Below are 23305 nucleotides of genomic sequence, written 5' to 3' on the forward strand. Positions count from 1 at the left end.
ACTGCGAAAGTATGAAAATAATAAATAAATAAATAATGCTGAGGACGGGAGCTGCCAGGTCCTCGCAGGTGAGTCTGTAGGTTGTGGATCCAGTCCAGGTCCTCGCAGGTGAGTCTGTAGGTTGTGGATCCAGTCCAGGTCCTGGCAGGTGAGTCTTTAGGTTGTGGATCCAGTCCAGGTCCTCGCAGGGGAGTCTGTAGGTTGTGGATCCAGTCCAGGTCCTCGCAGGGGAGTCTGTAGGTTGTGGATCCAGTCCAGGTCCTGGCAGGTGAGTCTGTAGGTTGTGGATCCAGTCCAGGTCCTCGCAGGTGAGTCTGTAGGGTGTGGATCCAGTCCAGGTCCTCACAGGTGAGTCTGTAGGATGTGGATCCAGTCCAGGTCCTCGCAGGTGAGTCTGTTGGTTGTGGATCCAGTCCAGGTCCTCGCAGGTGAGTCTGTAAGGTGTGGATCCAGTCCAGGTCCTCGCAGGTGAGTCTGTAGGGTGTGGATCCAGTCCAGGTCCTCACAGGTGAGTCTGTAGGGTGTGGATCCAGTCCAGGTCCTCGCAGGGGAGTCTGTAGGTTGTGGATCCAGTCCAGGTCCTCGCAGGTGAGTCTGTAGGGTGTGGATCCAGTCCAGGTCCTGGCAGGTGAGTCTGTAGGTTGTGGATCCAGTCCAGGTCCTCGCAGGGGAGTCTGTAGGTTGTGGATCCAGTCCAGGTCCTCGCAGGGGAGTCTGTAGGTTGTGGATCCAGTCCAGGTCCTCGCAGGGGAGTCTGTAGGTTGTGGATCCAGTCCAGGTCCTCGCAGGTGAGTCTGTAGGGTGTGGATCCAGTCCAGGTCCTGGCAGGTGAGTCTGTAGGTTGTGGATCCAGTCCAGGTCCTCGCAGGGGAGTCTGTAGGTTGTGGATCCAGTCCAGGTCCTCGCAGGGGAGTCTGTAGGTTGTGGATCCAGTCCAGGTCCTTGCAGGGGAGTCTGTAGGTTGTGGATCCAGTCCAGGTCCTCGCAGGGGAGTCTGTAGGTTGTGGATCCAGTCCAGGTCCTCGCAGGGGAGTCTGTAGGTTGTGGATCCAGTCCAGGTCCTGGCAGGTGAGTCTGTAGGTTGTGGATCCAGTCCAGGTCCTCACAGGTGAGTCTGTAGGTTGTGGATCCAGTCCAGGTCCTCGCAGGGGAGTCTGTAGGTTGTGGATCCAGTCCAACATTGAGGCGAGTGGAGTTGTCCCTGATGGCTGCAGAGTAAATAATTGTCCCGGGACCTGGTGCTGTACAATCCAGGCTTCAGCATCCCCTATCCGATGGTGGGGGTGACCCTTTGCTGTCTATACCTATCAACTCCCGGCATCACTGCTACCTGCCACCTCCTGAATCCTTCTCCCAATCAGCACCTACTCCCCAGATCTCATAGCTTATGAACGTGCCCCTTTCTACCCCTCGCCTGTCATACTGGCTTTTACACCTTTAATCTTTCAGTCTAGATTAGGGATTCCCAACCCTAATTTATGTATGGACCCCTACCATTAACCCAGTTCTATGTGAATGGTCTCAACTGAAAAGATTTCCACAGATACACAAGAAATTCTGCAGATGCTGGAAGTCTTGAGTAACACACACAGAATGCTGGAGGAACTCAGCAGGCCAGGCAGTGTCTATGGTCAGAGTAACACACACAAAATGCTGGAGGAACTCAACAGGTCAGGCAGTGTCTATGGACAGAGTAACAAACACAAAATGCAGGAGGAACTCAGCAGGTCAGACTGTGTCTATGGACAGAGTAACACACATAAAATGCTGGAGGAACTCAGCAGGTCAGGGAGTGTCTATGGTCAGAGTAACACACACAAAATGCTGGAGGAACTCAGCAGGTCAGACAGTGTCTATGGTCAGAGTAACACACACAAAATGCTGGAGGAACTCAGCAGGTCAGACAGTGCCTATGGACAGAGTAACACACACAAAATGCTGGAGGAACTCAGCAGGTCAGGGAGTGTCTATGGTCAGAGTAACACACACAAAATGCTGGAGGAACTCAGCAGGTCAGACAGTGTCTATGGTCAGAGTAACACACACAAAATGCTGGAGGAACTCAGCAGGTCAGACAGTGTCTATGGTCAGAGTAACACACACAAAATGCTTGAGGAACTCAGCAGGTCAGACAGTGCCTATGGACAGAGTAACACACACAAAATGCTGGAGGAACTCAGCAGGTCAGACACTGTCTATAGTCAGAGTAACACACACAAAATGCTGGAGGAACTCAGCAGGTCAGACAGTGTCTATAGTCAGAGTAACACACACAAAATGCTGGAGGAACTCAGCAGGTCAGACACTGTCTATAGTCAGAGTAACACACACAAAATGCTGGAGGAACTCAGCAGGTCAGACAGTGTCTACGGTCAGAGTAACACACACAAAATGCTGGAGGATCTCTGCAGGCCAGACAGTGTCTATGGTCAGAGTAACACACACAAAATGCTGGAGGAACTCAGCAGGACAGACAGTGTCTATTGACAGAGTAACACACACAAAATGCTTGAGGAACTCAGCAGGTCAGACAGTGCCTATGGACAGAGTAACACACACAAAATGCTGGAGGAACTCAGCAGGTCAGACACTGTCTATAGTCAGAGTAACACACACAAAATGCTAGAGGAACTCAGCAGGTCAGACAGTGTCTACGGTCAGAGTAACACACACAAAATGCTGGAGGAACTCAGCAGGCCAGACAGTGTCTATGGTCAGAGTAACACACACAAAATGCTGGAGGAACTCAGCAGGTCAGACAGTGTCTACGGTCAGAGTAACACACACAAAATGCTGGAGGATCTCAGCAGGCCAGACAGTGTCTATGGTCAGAGTAACACACACAAAATGCTGGAGGAACTCAGCAGGCCAGACAGTGTCTATGGTCAGAGTAACACACACAAAATGCTGGAGGAACTCAGCAGGTCAGACAGTGTCTATGGTCAGAGTAACACACACAAAATGCTGGAGGAACTCAGCAGGTCAGACAGTGTCTAAGGTCAGAGTAACACACACAAAATGCTGGAGGAACTCAGCAGGTCAGACAGTGTCTACGGTCAGAGTAACACACACAAAATGCCGGAGGAGCTCAGCCGGTCAGACAGTGTCTATGGTCAGAGTAACACACACAAAATGCTGGAGGAACTCAGCAGGTCAGACAGTGTCTACGGTCAGAGTAACACACACAAAATGCTGGAGGAACTCAGCAGGTCAGACAGTGTCTACGGTCAGAGTAACACACACAAAATGCTGGAGGAACTCAGCAGGTCAGACAGTGTCTATGGTCAGAGTAACACACACAAAATGCTGGAGGAGCTCAGCAGGTCAGACAGTGTCTATGGTCAGAGTAACACACACAAAATGCTGGAGGAACTCAGCAGGTCAGACAGTGTCTATGGTCAGAGTAACACACACAAAATGCTGGAGGAACTCAGCAGGTCAGACAGTGTCTACGGTCAGAGTAACACACACAAAATGCTGGAGGAACTCAGCAGGTCAGACAGTGTCTTCGGTCAGAGTAACACACACAAAATGCCGGAGGAGCTCAGCCGGTCAGACAGTGTCTATGGTCAGAGTAACACACACAAAATGCTGGAGGAACTCAGCCGGTCAGACAGTGTCTATGGTCAGAGTAACACACACAAAATGCTGGAGGAACTCAGCAGGTCAGACAGTGCCTATGGTCAGAGTAACACACAAAATGCTGGAGGAACTCAGCAGGTCAGACAGTGTCTATGGTCAGAGTAACACACACAAAATGCTGGAGGAACTCAGCAGGCCAGGCAGTGTCTATGGTCAGAGTAATACACACAAATGCTGGAGGAACTCAGCAGGTCAGACAGTGTCTATGGTCAGAGTAACACACACAAAATGCTGGAGGATCTCAGCAGGTCAGACAGTGTCAATGGTCAGAGTAACAAACACAAAATGCTGGAGGAACTCAGCAGGTCAGACACTGTCTATAGTCAGAGTAACACACACAAAATGCTAGAGGAACTCAGCAGGTCAGACAGTGTCTATGGACAGAGTAACACACACAAAATGCTGGATGAACTCAGCAGGTCAGACAGTGTCTATGGTCAGAGTAACACACACAAAATGCTGGAGGAACTCAGCAGGTCAGACAGTGTCTATAGTCAAAGTAACACACACAAAATGCTGGAGGAACTCAGCAGGTCAGACAGTGTCTATTGACAGAGTAACACACACAAAATGCTGGAGGAACTCAGCAGGTCAGACAGTGTCTATGGTCAGAGTAACACACACAAAATGCTGGTGGAACTCAGCAGGTCAGACAGTGCCTATGGACAGAGTAACACACATAAAATGCTGGAGGAACACAGCAGGTCAGACACTGTCTATAGTCAGAGTAACACACACAAAATGCTAGAGGAACTCAGCAGGTCAGACAGTGTCTACGGTCAGAGTAACACACACAAAATGCTGGAGGAACTCAGCAGGCCAGACAGTGTCTATGGTCAGAGTAACACACACAAAATGCTGGAGGAGCTCAGCCGGTCAGACAGTGTCTATGGTCAGAGTAACACACACAAAATGCTGGAGGAACTCAGCAGGTCAGACAGTGTCTACGGTCAGAGTAACACACACAAAATGCTGGAGGAACTCAGCAGGTCAGACAGTGTCTACGGTCAGAGTAACACACAAAATGCTGGAGGAACTCAGCAGGTCAGACAGTGTCTACGGTCAGAGTAACACACACAAAATGCTGGAGGAACTCAGCAGGTCAGACAGTGTCAATGGTCAGAGTAACACACACAAAATGCTGGAGGAACTCAGCAGGTCAGACACTGTCTATAGTCAGAGTAACACACACAAAATGCTAGAGGAACTCAGCAGGTCAGACAGTGTCTATGGACAGAGTAACCCACACAAAATGCTGGATGAACTCAGCAGGTCAGACAGTGACTATGGTCAGAGTAACACACACAAAATGCTGGAGGAACTCAGCAGGTCAGACAGTGTCTATAGTCAAAGTAACACACACAAAATGCTGGAGGAACTCAGCAGGTCAGACAGTGTCTATTGACAGAGTAACACACACAAAATGCTGGAGGAACTCAGCAGGTCAGACAGTGTCTATGGTCAGAGTAACACACACAAAATGCTGGTGGAACTCAGCAGGTCAGACAGTGCCTATGGACAGAGTAACACACACAAAATGCTGGAGGAACTCAGCAGGTCAGACACTGTCTATAGTCAGAGTAACACACACAAAATGCTAGAGGAACTCAGCAGGTCAGACAGTGTCTACGGTCAGAGTAACACACACAAAATGCTGGAGGAACTCAGCAGGCCAGACAGTGTCTACGGTCAGAGTAACACACACAAAATGCCGGAGGAGCTCAGCCGGTCAGACAGTGTCTATGGTCAGAGTAACACACACAATATGCTGGAGGAACTCAGCAGGTCAGACAGTGTCTATAGTCAAAGTAACACACACAAAATGCTGGAGGAACTCAGCAGGTCAGACAGTGTCTATTGACAGAGTAACACACACAAAATGCTGGAGGAACTCAGCAGGTCAGACAGTGTCTATGGTCAGAGTAACACACACAAAATGCTGGAGGAACTCAGCAGGTCAGACAGTGTCTATAGTCAAAGTAACACACACAAAATGCTGGAGGAACTCAGCAGGTCAGACAGTGTCTATTGACAGAGTAACACACACAAAATGCTGGAGGAACTCAGCAGGTCAGACAGTGTCTATGGTCAGAGTAACACACACAAAATGCTGGAGGAACTCAGCAGGTCAGACAGTGCCTATGGACAGAGTAACACACACAAAATGCTGGAGGAACTGAGCAGGTCAGACACTGTCTATAGTCAGAGTAACACACACAAAATGCTAGAGGAACTCAGCAGGTCAGACAGTGTCTACGGTCAGAGTAACACACACAAAATGCTGGAGGAACTCAGCAGGCCAGACAGTGTCTATGGTCAGAGTAACACACACAAAATGCTGGAGGAACTCAGCAGGTCAGACAGTGTATACGGTCAGAGTAACACACACAAAATGCTGGAGGATCTCAGCAGGCCAGACAGTGTCTATGGTCAGAGTAACACACACAGAATGCTGGAGGAACTCAGCAGGTCAGACAGTGTCTACGGTCAGAGTAACACACACAAAATGCTGGAGGAGCTCAGCCGGTCAGACAGTGTCTACGGTCAGATTAACACACACAAAATGCTGGAGGAACTCAGCAGGTCAGACAGTGTCTATGGTCAGAGTAACACACACAAAATGCTGGAGGAGCTCAGCAGGTCAGACAGTGTCTATGGTCAGAGTAACACACACAAAATGCTGGAGGAACTCAGCAGGTCAGACAGTGTCTACGGTCAGAGTAACACACACAAAATGCTGGAGGAGCTCAGCCGGTCAGACAGTGTCTACGGTCAGATTAACACACACAAAATGCTGGAGGAACTCAGCAGGTCAGACAGTGTCTATGGTCAGAGTAACACACACAAAATGCTGGAGGAGCTCAGCAGGTCAGACAGTGTCTATGGTCAGAGTAACACACACAAAATGCTGGAGGAACTCAGCAGGTCAGACAGTGTCTATTGACAGAGTAACGCACACAAAATGCTGGAGGAACTCAGCAGGTCAGACAGTGTCTACGGTCAGAGTAACACACACAAAATGCTGGAGGAGCTCAGCCGGTCAGACAGTGTCTACGGTCAGATTAACACACACAAAATGCTGGAGGAACTCAACAGGTCAGACAGTGTCTATGGTCAGAGTAACACACACAAAATGCTGGAGGAGCTCAGCAGGTCAGACAGTGTCTATGGTCAGAGTAACACACACAAAATGCTGGAGGATCTCAGCTGGTCAGACAGTGTCTATGGTCAGAGTAACACACACAAAATGCTGGAGGAACTCAGCAGGTCAGACAGTGTCTATGGTCAGAGTAACACACACAAAATGCTGGAGGAACTCAGCAGGTCAGACAGTGTCTATGGTCAGAGTAACACACACAAAATGCTGGAGGAACTCAGCAGGTCAGACAGTGTCTATGGTCAGAGTAACACACACAAAATGCTAGAGGAACTCAGCAGGTCAGACACTGTCTATAGTCAGAGTAACACACACAAAATGCTGGAGGAACTCAGCAGGTCAGACAGTGTCTATAGTCAAAGTAACACACACAAAATGCTGGAGGAACTCAGCAGGTCAGACAGTGTCTATTGACAGAGTAACACACACAAAATGCTGGAGGAACTCAGCAGGTCAGACAGTGTCTATGGTCAGAGTAACACACACAAAATGCTGGAGGAACTCAGCAGGTCAGACAGTGTCTATTGACAGAGTAACACACACAAAATGCTGGAGGAACTCAGCAGGTCAGACAGTGTCTATGGTCAGAGTAACACACACAAAATGCTGGAGGATCTCAGCAGGTCAGACAGTGTCTATGGACAGAGTAACACACACAAAATGCTGGAGGAACTCAGCAGATCAGACAGTGTCTATGGACAGAGTAACACACACAAAATGCTGGAGGAACTCAGCAGATCAGACAGTGTCTATGGACAGAGTAACACACACAAAATGCTGGAGGATCTCAGCAGGTCAGGCTGCATCTATGGAGGAGAAAAAAAACGATGTTTTGCACCAAGATCCTTCATCAGGACTGGGACCGAAGGCTGGTGATAAGTGTGACCAGGTGAGGGGTAAGTTGGGTGGGGGAGTGGGGATGAGGTGAGACTGGGGGAGGGGAATGAGGGTGGATGCGGAGGAGGGATGATGTGAGGAGCTGGGAGGTGATGGGTGAGAGTGGGGGAGTAGAATGAGGGTGGGTGTGGGAGGAGGGGATGAGGTGAGGGGTTGGGAGGTGATGGGTGAGACTGGGGAGGGGAATGAGGGTGGATGGGGAGGAGGGATGAGGTGAGGAGCTGGGAGGTGATGGGTGAGACCAGGTGAGGGGAAAGTTGGGTGGGTAGGGGAGGAGGGATGAGGTGAGGAGCTGGGTGGTGATAGGTGGGAGGTAAAGGGCTGGAGAGGAGGGAATCTGTTAGGGGAGGAGAGTGGACCGTGGGTGGAGGGGAAGGAGGAGGGACCCAGGGGGAGGTGATGGGTGAGACTGGGGGAGGGAGATGAGGGTGGATGGGGAGGAGGGATGAGGTGAGGAGCTGGGAGGTGACAGGTGGAAGAGGTAAAGGGCTGGAGAGGAGGGAATCTGATAGGGGAGGAGAGTGGACCGTAGGTGGAGGGGAAGGAGGAGGGACCCAGGTGGAGGTGATGGACAGGTGAGATTGGGGGAGGGGAATGAGGGTGGATGGGGAGGAGGGATGAGGTGAGGAGCTGGGAGGTGATGGGTGAGACTGGGGGAGTGGAATGAGGGTGGATGTGGGAGGTGAGGAGCTGGGAGGTGATGGGTGAGACCAGGTGAGGGGGAAGGTGGGTGGGTAGGGGAGGAGTGATGAGGTGAGGAGCTGGGAGGTGATAGGTGAGACTGGGGGAGGGGAATGAGGGTGGATGGGGAGGAGGGATGAGGTGAGGAGCTGGGAGGTGACAGGTGGAAGAGGTAGGCTGGAGAGGAGGGAGGGGAGGAGAGTGGACCGTGGGTGGAGGGGAAGGAGGAGGGACCCAGGGGGAGGTGATGGGTGAGACTGGGGGAGGGGACTGAGGGTGGATGGGGAGGAGGGATGAGGTGAGGAGCTGGGAGGTGACAGGTGGAAGAGGTAAAGGGCTGGAGAGGAGGGAATCTGATAGGGGAGGAGAGTGGACCGTGGGTGGAGGGGAAGGAGGAGGGACCCAGGGGCAGGTGATGGACAGGTGAGGAGAAGGGGAGTGATATGGGAATCTGGATGGGGAATGGAAAAAGAGAGACGAGGAGAGGGGAGAAGTTAGTATTGCCTTCTAATTTACTCCAGCAAAGTGGTATTTTTTTGCAATATAGCAGAAAATGTGTGACGTAGTATTCATTGGAATTTAGAAGAATGTGTGGGGATCTCATTGAAACTGACCAAATGTTGAATCAACTAGATAAGGTGGATGTGGAGAAGATGTTTCCTTTGGTGGGGGTACCCAGAACTAGAGGGCACAGCTTCAAAACTGAGGGACAACCTTTTAGAACAGAAGTATGGAAGAATTTTTTTAGCCAAGGAGTGGTGAATCTGTGGAATGCCCTGCCACAGACTGCGGTGGAGGCCAAGTCCATGGGTATACTCAAAGCAGAAGCTGATCATTTCCTGATTGGTCAGGGTATTAAAAGGTATGGTGAAAAGGCAGGCAAATGGGGTTGAGTGGGATCTGGGATCAGCCATGATAAAATGGTGGAGCAGACTTGATGGGCTGAATGGCCTAATTCTGGTCCTTTGTTTTATGGTCTTAGTATAGTCTCTTGTTACTGGGATGGTTTCCTAAGGGCTGGACAAGTAATGCCAAAATTCCAGTCCCACCTCTTGTGCTAGCAATAATGCCTTTGGAAAGTTATAAAGACCTTATAAAGTTATTTCAGATATAAAAAAGTATAGCTGTCAAAAATAATTTCTTTGTTATCTAATTAAGGTTAAACTTCTAATACTAGTCTCACTACATCACTATCCATCCTGTCTCACTTTATAGAAGAATAAAACATTTGCTCAAAATACATTGATCTAAAGACTTAGAAGATGCTCAGATCTAAAAATCCGAAGACCGGGAATAAACCTATTCCATTCTAGTGACAAGAAACAGCAGAAAAAGGGAGGTCCATGGCCTCCTCTTCTGCCACAAGGAGGCCACTTTCAGGTTGGAGAAGCAATACTTCACCCTCTGTCTAGTAGCCTCTAACCTGATGGCACGAACATCGAATTGTATATCTACTGGTAATTGTTTTCCCTTCCCAATTCCCCACTCGGACCACTTACCTCTTCTCCTCGCCTGCCTCTCACCTCCTTGTTCCCTTTCTCCCATGGCTCACTCTCTTCTCCTTTAAGGTCCCTTCTCCAGCCCTTTGCCTTTTCCACTTCTCACCTTCCAGTCTCCCGCTTCATCCCCCTTTCCCCACCCACCTGGTTTCACCTGTCACCTTCCCGCTTGGTCCTCCTCCCCCTCCCTCCACCTTCTTATTTGGGCTTCTGCCCCCTTCCTTTCCAGTCCCGATGTCGGGCCTCAGTCCAAAGCATTGACTGCGTATTCATTTCCATGGGTGCTGCCTGATCTCTGGGTTCCACCAGCATTCTGTGTGCGTTGAAAGAAATGATCTAACAGTTTATAGATTGCACCTGTTAACATTGCTGCTGGAACCTGTGGCATTATCAATGATATAGAACAAAAGGTGGATCATTCCTTTATTGCTGTGGAGAATAGAACCTCACTGGCCCAAGGCAGCACCCTCAACATCCTCACAGCCTTGCCAGTAAAAGAAGTCCGATCAATATTGCTCGGCCTAGGTAAACAGATTCTCCTTCCGAATCTATGAGGAACAACTGATAGTGTACAGCAGAGTCGAGAAAATAACGCTTTCTGTTGGGAAAACGACAGAGGCCTCAGGCAGTACCATCAGAACACCGTCAGCAACACTTGTAAAAGATCGGAATGCATAATATTGTGATTCCTCTCCGACAAAAAGTCCTAAATTAAGAAACCAAGCATAGAAGTAGGAGGCCATTTGGTGTATCAAACACATTACATCCTGATACCATGTAGAATAGAAATAGGAGGCCATTTGGTATATCAAACACATTACATCCCAATACCATGCAGAATCTACATTGTTTGTAATCTTCCTCCCACTCCCTCCCCTTCATCTAATTTCCCTGGGGAAATTTCTGCATTCCGATTCTCGGAGTGTGAGAGCAATAAAGGGAAGCGTCAGAGTTCATTCATCCTCATTTTTCCATCATTATGCTCATGATCCAGTAAGCTCTGTATTTATCATCTCCGTACTTATGCATATATAGCTTCCAGCCCTATACACAATTAGATACATATTCCCTTCCTTTCTCGAAAGAATAGATAATCAAAAATGGGCTGCTTGCCTTGGAAACACAGTTAATGAGGTGCAGAGAAACAATGGGGAGGAAAGATTTTCTAATCTGCAGTCATATTCTATACTTGTTAAAATCAAATTTATCTTCATGAACTATATGTTCTCCTGTATATTCCTTCTACATCTCCTACAACTCTCACAATGACAAATATGCATTATATCCTATCGACTTTCCTTCTCGTTAAGAACATTCAGTCCTGCGGGTCTCGCGGGAGCACCAAATCCAAAGCATCTCACATGCACAAAAATTCCACACTGTCTCATCCATAATCACAAGAGATGCTGCAGAGATCTGGAGTAACACACACAAACAGCTGGAGGAACTCAGCAGGTCAGACAGTGTCTATGGTCAGAGTAACACACACACGATGCTGGAGGAACTCAGCAGGTCAGACAGTGTCTATGGTCAGAGTAACACACACACGATGCTGGAGGAACTCAGCAGGTCAGACAGTGTCTACGGTCAGAGTAACACACACAAAATGCTGGAGGAACTCAGCAGGTCAGACAGTGTCTATGGTCAGAGTAACACACACAAATAGCTGGAGGAACTCAGCAGGTCAGACAGTGTCTATGGTCAGAGTAACACACACACGATGCTGGAGGAACTCAGCAGGTCAGACAGTGTCTACGGTCAGAGTAACACACACAAAATGCTGGAGGAACTCAGCAGGTCAGACAGTGTCTATGGTCAGAGTAACACACACAAATAGCTGGAGGAACTCAGCAGGTCAGACAGTGTCTATGGTCAGAGTAACACACACATGATGCTGGAGGAACTCAGCAGGTCAGACAGTGTCTATGGTCAGAGTAACACACACAAAATGCTGGAGGAACTCAGCAGGTCAGACAGTGTCTATGGTCAGAGTAACACACACAAAATGCTGGAGGAACGCAGCAGGTCAGACAGTGTCTACGGTCAGAGTAACACACACAAAATGCTGGAGGAACTCAGCTGGTCAGACAGTGTCTATGGTCAGAGTAACACAGACAAAATGCTGGAGGAACTCAGCAGGTCAGACAGTGTCTATGGTCAGAGTAACACACACAGAATGCTGGTGGAACTCAGCAGGTCAGACAGTGTCTATGGTCAGAGTAACACACACAGAATGCTGGTGGAACTCAGCAGGTCAGACAGTGTCTATGGACAGAGTAACACACACAAAATGCTGGAGGAACTCAGCAGGTCAGACAGTGTCTATGGTCAGAGTAACACACACAAAATGCTGGAGGAACTCAGCAGGCCAGGCAGTGTCTATGGTCAGAGTAACACACACAAAATGCTGGAGGAACTCAGCAGGTCAGACAGTGTCTATGGTCAGAGTAACACACACAAAATGCTGGAGGAACTCAGCAGGTCAGACGGTGTCTATGGTCAGAGTAACACACACAAAATGCTGGAGGAACTCAGCAGGTCAGACGGTGTCTATGGTTAGAGTAACACACACAAAATGCTGGAGGAACTCAGCAGATCAGACAGTGTCTATGGTCAGAATAACACACACAAAATGCCGGAGGAACTCAGCTGGTCAGACAGTGTCTATGGACAGAGTAACACACACAAAATGCTGGAGGAACTCAGCAGGTCAGACAGAGTCTATGGTCAGAGTAACACACACAAAATGCTGGAGGAACTCAGCAGGTCAGACAGTGTCTATGGTCAGAGTAACACACACAAAATGCTGGAGGAACTCAGCAGGCCAGACAGTGTCTATGGTCAGAGTAACACACACAAAATGCTGGAGGAACTCAGCAGGTCAGACAGTGTCTATGGTCAGAGTAACACACACAAAATGCTGGAGGAACTCAGCAGGTCAGACAGTGTCTATGGTCAGAGTAACACACACAAAATGCTGGAGGAACTCAGCAGGTCAGACAGTGTCTATGGTCAGAGTAACACACACAAAATGCTGGAGGAACTCAGCAGGCCAGACAGTGTCTAAGGTCAGAGTAACACACACAAAATGCTGGAGGAACTCAGCAGGCCAGGCAGCATCCATGGAGAGGAATAAACATCGACATCTTGGGCTGAGACTCTTGCTCGTTTTTGTGTGTGTTGTTCAGCCTAATCCGTTCATGTCTTTTAAAGTTTGCACAGGAAAGATACAAATACTCCAAGCATGGCATAATTAATGAACTACACATAGAACATTGCAGAGTTCAGCACAGGCACAGGCTGTTCTGCCCAGAGTCAGCTAAAAAGCAAATCACAGACACCGAAACACCAACCCCTCCAACCTTCAGCATAACCCTATCCCTGCATCTTCCTTACAACCCCCTGCCTATCCAAACGTCTCTTTAAAAGCCTCTAATGTATTTGCCTCCACCAGCACACCAGGCAGCACAATCCAGGCATCCACCACTCTCTGAGTAAAAAATTTACCCCTCATATTCCCCTTGAAACTACCACCTCTCACCTTCAATGCATGCCCTCTGATATTAGACATTTCAACTCTGGGAAACAGACACCCTCTGTCCTCTCATAATCTTGGAAACCTCTATCAGATCTCCCCTCTGCCTCCATTGCTCCAAATAAAACATTCCAAGTTTATCCAGCCTCTCGTGATAGCACACGCCCTCTAAACCAGGCAGTATTCTGGTACTGTAAACCTCTTCTGCACCCTCTCCAAAGCCTCAACATCCTTCCTATAGTGGGGTGACCAGAACTGTACACAATACTCCAGACGTGGCCGAGCCAGACTTATATAAAGTTGCCACATAATGTGATTTAATTTCACTGAAAATCTCTCAAACTGAACCTTAATACTTGATTAGCTTTGCTCATAATATTTTCAAATTGTCTGGAAAAAATGTCAAGAATCCACATTCAATCCCTTACCCAACTTTTTTAATAGTCATGACTTGATTAAAATGCACAACTTTGCAGTTCAGTACACCAAATTAATCTGACATTAGCCCTTACAGTTGACTGGTTAGTTGCCTCTGAACACCATTTTATCTCACATTTTTGATACTGATACTTTACTCACTATTTGTAAGAGAACTCTTTGGAGAAATGAGGCAGGTTTTATTGAACTCAAGATTGTTTAAAAACAAGTGCCGTTGCCTTTCATATATCTACATTGCAAATCAATCTTCAGGCTTGTGAACTAAAGGAAGTTGGGTTCCACGATATCGTCTAGACTGTATTGTTGACCACCTCCAGGGAAGTGGAGCCTATGGTGGGGTCTTCATGATTTTCTCTGATAAGGCTGGTCTCTTCTATGTTATTAGTGATGCAGTGCGGGTAGGCCTTTCTGGCCGTCTATCTACCGATCAACCCTAACCAAATCACAACACAATCTGCAATGAGCAGATAGACTTCTGGGTACATCTTCAGACGGGGGGGAGGGAACTGGACCACCTGGGAGGAAACCCACATTCCACAGAATTGGACTGGGAACTCCGGAATGCCCCGAGCTCCAACAGTGTAACGCTAACCGCTGCATTACCACGGCACCCATTATCATCCTAGAGTTTGAAACTTAAAGGAGATAAAGCAACGAGACGCAGATGAGCAAAAAACGTATCTGCATCTGCAGCTTCAACTTTATTGTCATTCAGAGGGACAGGTCTCCCGCCAAATGAAACAATGCCCCTCTGGACCAAGCTGCACATAGAGCAACATTACCACAAAGAAATAACAAGTCATAAAATGTAGACCTTATGTTATAAGATTATTGATATTTAGTATTTACAACACAAGTTAAAAAGTGACCGGCATAGCACTACTGATGCTTTGTAAGTGACAATATCCACACCACCTCCAAAGCTGGTCAAGAGCACTCCTGCACCAGGGGTACGGTGTTACTGCCACACACGTTTCAGCTGGTTAAATGTAGCTGCTGTGCTGTGTGCTTGTCATAGAATTAGAGATGGTGATTACTACCATGCTGACCTGGAAAACACTCAAAAATCTACCCCACGGGAGAGAAAGAGGTGAGTGGATTTGCAATTCTGCATTGGTGAGGAAACTATGAATAGCAGAGGGTTTCCATTGGACACCCGTGCCAACGGGAGTAACCGGGGGAAACCGTCAGGAATATTGGACCATCCCATTGGACACCCGTGCCAACGGGAGTAACGGGGGGGAAACCGTCAGGAATATTGGACCATCCCATTGGACACCCGTGCCAACGGGAGTAACGGGGGGAAACCGTCAGGAATATGGGACCATCCTTTGGACACCCGTGCCAACGGGAGTAACGGGGGGAAACCGTCAGGAATATTGGACCATCCCATTGGACACCCGTGCCAATGGGAGTAACGGGGGGAAACCGTCAGGAATATGGGACCATCCCATTGGACACCCGTGCCAACGGGAGTAACGGGGGGAAACTGTCAGGAATATTAGACCATCCCATTGGCCCATCTATGTCATTGGGAGTAACGGGGGGAAACTGTTGGGGTTATCAGACTATTCAGTTGGACCACCTATGGGAGAAATCTTTAGAGGTCATTGGCCCATTCCATTGGACCTCCCATGCCCATGGGAATGACAGGAGGAAATTGCAGGAGTTATTGCAAGTGTTAAAGTCCAATGGCCTGGCCACACTGCTGGTTTGAGAAGGACGGTGGTTTTGCAAAGTATCACTGAGGTGAAAGAATGTGTTTTCATATAGCATTTCTTACCAACTAAAGTAGCATCAGGATGTGCGCAGCAAACCACAAACCAAAACTGGCCTATCATTCAGGACTTGTATCCAACAGTAAGTGATTAAATGTGTTCTCACATACGTACCATTGTAATACTGCATATCTCAGATTAACATCTCCCAGTTTGCACACGCTGTGGCACAGCGTTTAGCACATTTGCTTTCCGGTGCTAGTGATCACCGAGCAGGATTCAATTCCTGTGAGGAGTTTGTAACTGTGTGGGTTTCCTCCAGGTGCTCTGGTTTCCTCCCACAGTTCGAGGTGTACGGGTGGGGGTGAGGTATTTATGGGCATGTTATCTTGCTGCCAGAAGCACAACGCTTGCAGGCTGCCCAGTGCATCGTCGGACCGTGTTGGTCGTTAACACAAGTGATTCACCCCACTGTACGATTCAATGTGCATGTGATAAATAAAGCTGATCTTTATACTCACTTTGACAATGAAATTAACAAAGACTATTTCACGTCCTTCAATTACTGAGCGTTTTGAGTTTTCTGAACACCATGCATAGTATATCCTTAGTTCATAACTGGAATCATGAAGTAAAAACTTCAAAATTAATCCAAACTTCCTTCATGCTGTGTTACCCGGCAGTGGAAATCCAACATTGCTGATTACACTGAGCGCAGAACAGCAAACACTCCACACCATTCTTGAGATAATCAGAACAAATTTGAGAATCATCACTTCATCAAACAAATACACTTTTGTAGAAATGAATTCTAACCCAAAGGCCAGGTTATATCAAAAACCTGGTGAATTCACAGGCCTCCTTAATATCAGGATCAGGTTAATTATCGCCGACATGCGATGTGAAATTTGTTGATACGCGGCAGCAGTATGGTGAAATACATACAAATTACTGCCAATTACAATAAGAAATAGATATAAAAATTAAATAAGTAGTGCCAATAGAGATGAAAAATAGTGAGGTAGTGTTCATGGACGTTTAAGAAACTGAGGGGAAGAAGCTGCTCCTGAGTTGTTGAGAGTGTCTGATGGTGGCAATGGGAAGAGAGCCTGTCCTGGGGGGCGGGGGTCGTTACTGAGGCGTCCCTTTTGAAGATGTCCTGGATGCTGGGGAGGCCGGTGACAATGACGAGGAGTCTGATCCAAACCAGACCGTGATGCAGCCAGTCACGGTGGTAGTGCCCACTCCGATCGAGGGTGATATTCTCCTCAGGGATTGCTTATCGGTGGATCTTCGGGTGACTGTAGACGCCAGCCCAGGAGCCTCACAGTCCTGATTCCCTCAATGGAGAATGCTGGTGTGCGACTTTGTTTAACTGATGCTGGGCAGATCGGAGATAGGGTCCGGTGGCATGGAGTGCAGGACGACTGGAGACCTCGCTATTATCAATACTCTTCAGAGATTGTCTGCCTGGTGTCAGTGGTCGCATAACCAGGACTTGTGCTATGGACCAGCTGCTCGTACAACCATCCACCACCTCCTCCCATGGCCTCATGTGATCCTGGTCAGCGTAGGGAGGGGGCTAAGCAGGTGCTACACCTTGCCTGAGGGAGACCTGCAGGCTCGCAGACGGAAGGAGCGCCTTACACCTCCTGTGGTTGAGACGTATCAGGAGCAAAGCCCCAGACGGCAACCCTCTCGGGATCCCAGGAGCTCACAGACACAGACAAGGAGATGACCCTCGGAGAACTGACAATGTTACAGTCATCCTCGGCTCGCTGGAGCGCTCGCACGCGTGGAAAAGTGACCCATTCCTGTCAGAACCTCTTTGTTTCAAGTCCATGGGCCGGAATAATTTCTGTTCTCTTTGGCATGTTTAAAATTTAATCTGCATGCCGCATTGGTGGTTTAATTGCAGAAGCTTCACTGCTCCCCGTGACAAATAGCAAGATGAACAGGGAAACATTTTCTCTTGAAATCGAGTCAGGGGCAGATTGGATTGAAACAGATGACACACAAATTGCCACGTTTTTAATTAAGCTGGGAAGCTTTTGTTTGTGGCTCAGACTTGCTTGCCTGACATATTTCCAATACAAATTGAAAAGTAATCCCATAAGATGAGAAAGCAGGATATAAAATGTGTAATAATTCACTTGAAATTCATCTGTTCAGGATGGGAAAATATGACTGCGAGTCTTGCTGGTGTGTGTACCCTGGACATCTGGTGGGGCCAGGGCTGGGCTGCTAACAGACTGACTGGGCTGAAATGGTGTGGATTTAAGAGTCAGCCACGGCACGGTGGGCAGTACCCACTCCTCGGAGTTGGATAACCATGGGCTTCTCTCGACTCCAGAGATCTGAGCTCATATTCTAGACCAGCACCCTGATGGGACTGCTGCACTGACACAGTACCATCATTGCGTATTAAAGAGATTATAGATTAAAAATTAGCCTTACTTGTCATAAATAAAGCGGAACACACTGCCAGGGGTGGTGGGTGAGGCAGATTCACTTGGAACGTAGAAGAGACTCCTAGGTGGGCACACGGATGAAAGGAAGGAGGGTTATTTGCAAGGTTGATCGTGGAGTAGGTTGAAAGGCTGGCACAACTTTGTGGGCTGAAGGGCCTGTACTGTGCTGTAATGTTCTGTGTTCTACTCTGGCAGCTCTTTCCACATACCACTGTTTGATCATTATGTACTGCGTTGAATGACGCTGGTGGTCACGGTCTTTCCACAACCATGGTCTTGGCAAACTTTCCTACTGAAATGGTTTGCCATTGCCTTCTGGGCAGAGTCTTTACAAGACGGGTGACCCCAGTCATTATCAATACCCTTCAGAGATTGTCTGCCTGGTGTCAGTGGTCACATATCCAGGACTTGTGATATACACCGACTGCTCCCATGGTTTCACGTGACCCTGACTGAGGTTGCGGGGGGATGCTCAGCAGATGTTACACCTTGCCCAAGGGTGTCCTGCAGGTTAGTGGAGGGAAGGATCAACCTACACCTCCTGTGGTAGAAACGTTTCTCCACCCCACCGCCCAACGTATCCAACATCTGCATGAAAAACTTACCTCTCAGTCCCCATTTAAACATTTCCCTTCTAATGCCAATCTAATCCAAATCTTTACCTTATGCACCTCATTGAAATCAGGGAGGGGGTCAATAATTCCCAGCATTACTCTGGAGAACATCATAAAGACCAGGCTCGTGGACTCCCAGCGGCAGAGAAAGCTGACTGATTCAGTTCATTCAGACGATCGGTAAATTCTGGGCTCAAGGAATTGACAACACAAAGTCTGGGCCCTAAGATTTCACCTGAAGATGCTGCAAATCCCTACCACCTCGCTCATCGTGTGCAGAAGGTAAAAGGGAGCTAATGTATAGCCCTGATGAAAGTACATAAAGCTGAAACATTAACTCTACTCTTCCCAGCATTTGCAGTGTTGTGCTTTTGGAAGCCGGGAATACAGATCCATAATTTTTCCAGGTGGTGAAACGGGTGGATGGCGTTGTAAAGAGAACTGTAGGTGTACTGGCCTCCATAAAGCAGAGTTTGAGGCCTAGTGTTCAGCGATTCTGGATTTTGAGACCTGGTGCTCGGTGATCGGCGTGTCCTGGGATCGAGGCCCAAGACAAATTGGAAGTCAAGGCCCATTGGCCGGGGCCGAGCCCGCAAATCTGCAAGCCCGTCCATTGGGGAAGTGAAAACCTGGTGTCTGCAGGCTTGACTCCATTCTGCTTGGGCAGGAGGCCTGTCTTGAGGTTGGAGGACTGTGTTTACGTATGGGTAGGAGGGAGGAATGAGGATTGTTTTCTCTGTTATTGTTCTGTTGTCTGTTGTGTTCTGATTGTTGTTCTGCCGAGCATTATGGGCAAGCTATTTTGGCACCGGAATTTGTGGTGACACTTGCGGGCTGCCCCCAGCTCGGGTGTGTTGGTTGTTAACACAAACGATACGTTTCACTGCGTATACACCTGGAAAAGAAGCTTGAATATTGAGTACAGGAGATGGGATGTTATGTTGAAGTTGTACAAGACGTTGGAGAGGTCCAATTTGGAGTATTGTGTGCAGTTTTGTTCAGCAACCTATAGGAAAGATGTAAATAAGGTTGAAAGAGAGCAGAGAAAATTTACAAGGAGGTTTTAGGACTCAAGGACCAGAGTCATAGGTTAGAACTTTATTCCCTGGAGTGCAGGAGAATGAGAGGAGATTTTATAGAGGTGTAAAAATTATGAAGGGGTGTAGATTGGGTGAATGCAGGCAGGTTTTTTCCACAGAGGTTGGGTGAGACTAGAACTAGAAGTTATAGGTTAGGGTGAAAGGTGAAATGTAAAAAGAGGAACTTGAGGAGAAATTTTTCACTCTGAGGGAAGTGAGTGTGAAACGAGTGGCCAGTGGAAACGGTGGATGTGTGTGGTTTTGATTTGGATAAGTTCATTGATGGCGGGCTGTGGTCTGGGTGCGGGCAATGGGGCAAGGCAGAATAACAGTTTAGCACAGATTAGATGGGCTGAAGGGTCTGTTTCTGAACTGTAGTGCTCTCTGACTTGCTAAGCCTTGTAATTTTCTTTACTTCAGATACCTGGATGCCTACTATTTGGCAAGGGTCTGCTCAAACCAGGATGATTTCCCTCTCTCAGGGCCTCTTAGCACACACACCCCAGAGTAATCCAGCTAACCGACAGAGAACGTTTGTGAAAATTAACCAATATTTCACCCAAATGCACTAAAAGTAATTAGCACACACCCTAACACATTCTACTGCAGCCCCTGTGGTTTCTAAATATCAATTATGTACACAAATTAATTAAATGTAAAAATCTCTGCTATTCAGAGACAACTAAAAACTATTAAAATTGAAGCAAACAATTAATAAGACAGCAAAAGCACATCAAAACTTAAAACAGGGCGGAATTGTAGTGTAGCGGTTACCGTAACGTAATTACAGGGCCAGTGACCTGGTTTCATTTCCACTGCTGTCTATAACCGATTTGTCTGTTACCCCTGTGACCATGTGGGCTTCTGCTGGGGGCTCCAGTTTCCTCCCACAGTCCAAACATGTACAGGTTACGGTTAGTAAGTTGTGGGCAGGCCATGGTGGCGCTGGAAACATGACACTTAGAGAAGTACAGCTCAGAAAGAGGCCCTTCAGCCCATCTAATCCATGCTGAAACTGCCTACTCCAGTCGATCTACACTGGGACCACAGCCATTCGTACCCCTACCATCCATGTACCTATCCAAACTTCTGTTAACCGTTGAAACTGAGCTTGCATGTGCCACTTGTGCTGGCAGTTCATTCCACACTCTCACCTCCCTCTGAGAGAAGAAGTTTCCCCTCATGTTCCCCTTAAACTTTTCACCTTTCACTCTTAGCCCCTGGCCTCTGGTTGTAGCCCCATCCAACCTCAGTGGAAAAAGCCTGCTTACGTTTACCCTATTTATACCCCTCATAATTTTGTACACCTCTATCAAATCTCCCCTCTATCTTCGACGTTCTAAAGAATACAGTCCTAACCTACTGAATATTTCCCGATAACTCAGGTCCTCCAGACCTGGCAACATCCTTGTAAGTGTTCTCTGCATTCTTTCAACCTTGTTTACATCTTTCCTGTAGGTGGGTGACCAAAACTGCACACAATACTCCAAACTAGGCCTCACCAATGTCTTGTACAACTTCAACATAACATTGCTCCTCCTGTACTCAAGACATTGATTTATGAAGCCCAGTGCGCTAAAAGCTTCCTTTACGATCTTATCAACCTGTGATGCCGCTTTCAATGAATCATGGACCTGTATTCCCAGATCCCTTTGTTCTACCACACCCCTCAGTGCCCTACCGTACATTGTGTAAGACCTGCCCTGGTTGGTCCTACTAAAGCACAAAATCTCACATTAAATTCCATCTGGCATCTTTCAGCACATTCTCCAGCTAATGCAAATCCCTCTGCAAGCCATGATAACCTTCCTCCCTGTCCAGTACATGGCCATTCTTGGTGTCATCTGCAAATTTACTGATCCAGTTTACCATATTATCATCCAGATCAGTGATAAAGATGACAAACAACAACAGAGCCAACGCTGATCCCTGCGGCACTCCACTAGTCACAGGCCACCAGTCAGAGAGGAAACTCTCTACTGCCGCTCTCTGGCTTCTCCCACAAGTCGATTGTCTAATCCATTTCACTACCTCATCCTGAATGATGAGCAACTGAGCCTCCTTGACCAGCCTCCCGTGTGAGACCTTGTCAAATGCTTTATCACACTCCACGTGGACAACATCCACTTTCCCGGTAATTTCCTCAAAAAAACTCCTTGAGATTGGTTAGGCATGACTTACCAAGCATGAAGCCAGGCTGACTATCCTTAATCAGCCCATGTCCATCCAAATACTCATATATCCGGTTCCTCAGAATAACTTTCCCACAACTGGTGTCAGACTCACTGGCCTGTAGTTTCCTGGTTTCTGTTTAGAGCCTGTTTTTAAACAGCGGAGCAACATTGGCTGTCCTCCAATCCTACTGGTCCAAAATGGTGGCAAGGTGGCGGTGTGACTGGTCACAGTGGCTTCTACAGGGTGAACAAATTGTGCTACCGTTCTATTTAAACGTATGTCTAATGATTGCAAGATGCTGCCATAAGAACTGAAAGTACTGCAGGTCTACCCCGTCAGCGAGCTGCTCGCTGGGAGAGAAAATGAAGGAGCTGCTCATCGTGCTGCTGCCTGAGTCGATGGAGGCTTATTGTCTAATAGCGAGTGGCTGTCATGGGCGCTTTGTTTGTGATCGCAAGGCCCCTTTGGACATTGGTAATCAAGTTTGATTGGCTGGTTTATTGGATGTGAGCAGGAGCAGATCGAGGGGCCTAGTCCTCCGTCATAGCGAGCACTAGGCCTGAAGCCAGGGAGTCACCTGTTTGCAGCCATCCAGAGTGAGGGGACAAAGCCATCGTGTTTCACTGGCAGTGGTGTGGCACAGTGTCCACATGGAATCAGAGCTGCCTTCCCAGGGTTTCACTTGGCAGAAGACAAGCTCTAGTGTGGCCAACTGCAGATTTTTATTTTAGTGCCTCTCAGTGGATTTGGGCCTCAAGCTGCAGACCACTTGCTTTCAGCCGCTGAAGGTGAGGCACTCAAACCGTCACTCTCTACTGGGGTGGTGTAGCGCATTTGTGGCGACTGAAGATTGAAAATGGACTGAGGGGTTTGAACTGTATAAATATATATTTGTCTGGTTATGTTTTTACTCATTGATATAACCATATAACATATAACCATATAACAATCACAGCACGGAAACAGGCCACCTCGGCCCTCCTAGTCCGTGCCGAACTCTTAATCTCACCTAGTCCCACCTACCCGCACTCAGCCCATAACCCTCCATTCCTTTCCTGTCCATATACCTATCCAATTTTACCTTAAATGACACAACTGAACTGGCCTCTACTACTTCTACAGGAAGCTCATTCCACACAGCTATCACTCTCTGAGTAAAGAAATACCCCCTCGTGTTTCCCTTCAATTTCTGCCCCCTAACTCTCAAATCATGTCCTCTCGTTTGAATCTCCCCTACTCTCAATGGAAACCGCCTATTCACGTCAACTCTATCTATCCCTCCAAAATTTTAAATACCTCAATCAAATCCCCCCTCAACTTTCTACGCTCCGATGAATAGAGACCTAACTTGTTCAACCTTTCTCTGTAACTTAAGTGCTGAAACCCAGGTAACATCCTA

This window comes from Hypanus sabinus, chromosome 23 (genome assembly GCF_030144855.1).
Source record: "Hypanus sabinus isolate sHypSab1 chromosome 23, sHypSab1.hap1, whole genome shotgun sequence".
Lineage (NCBI taxonomy): Eukaryota > Metazoa > Chordata > Chondrichthyes > Myliobatiformes > Dasyatidae > Hypanus > Hypanus sabinus.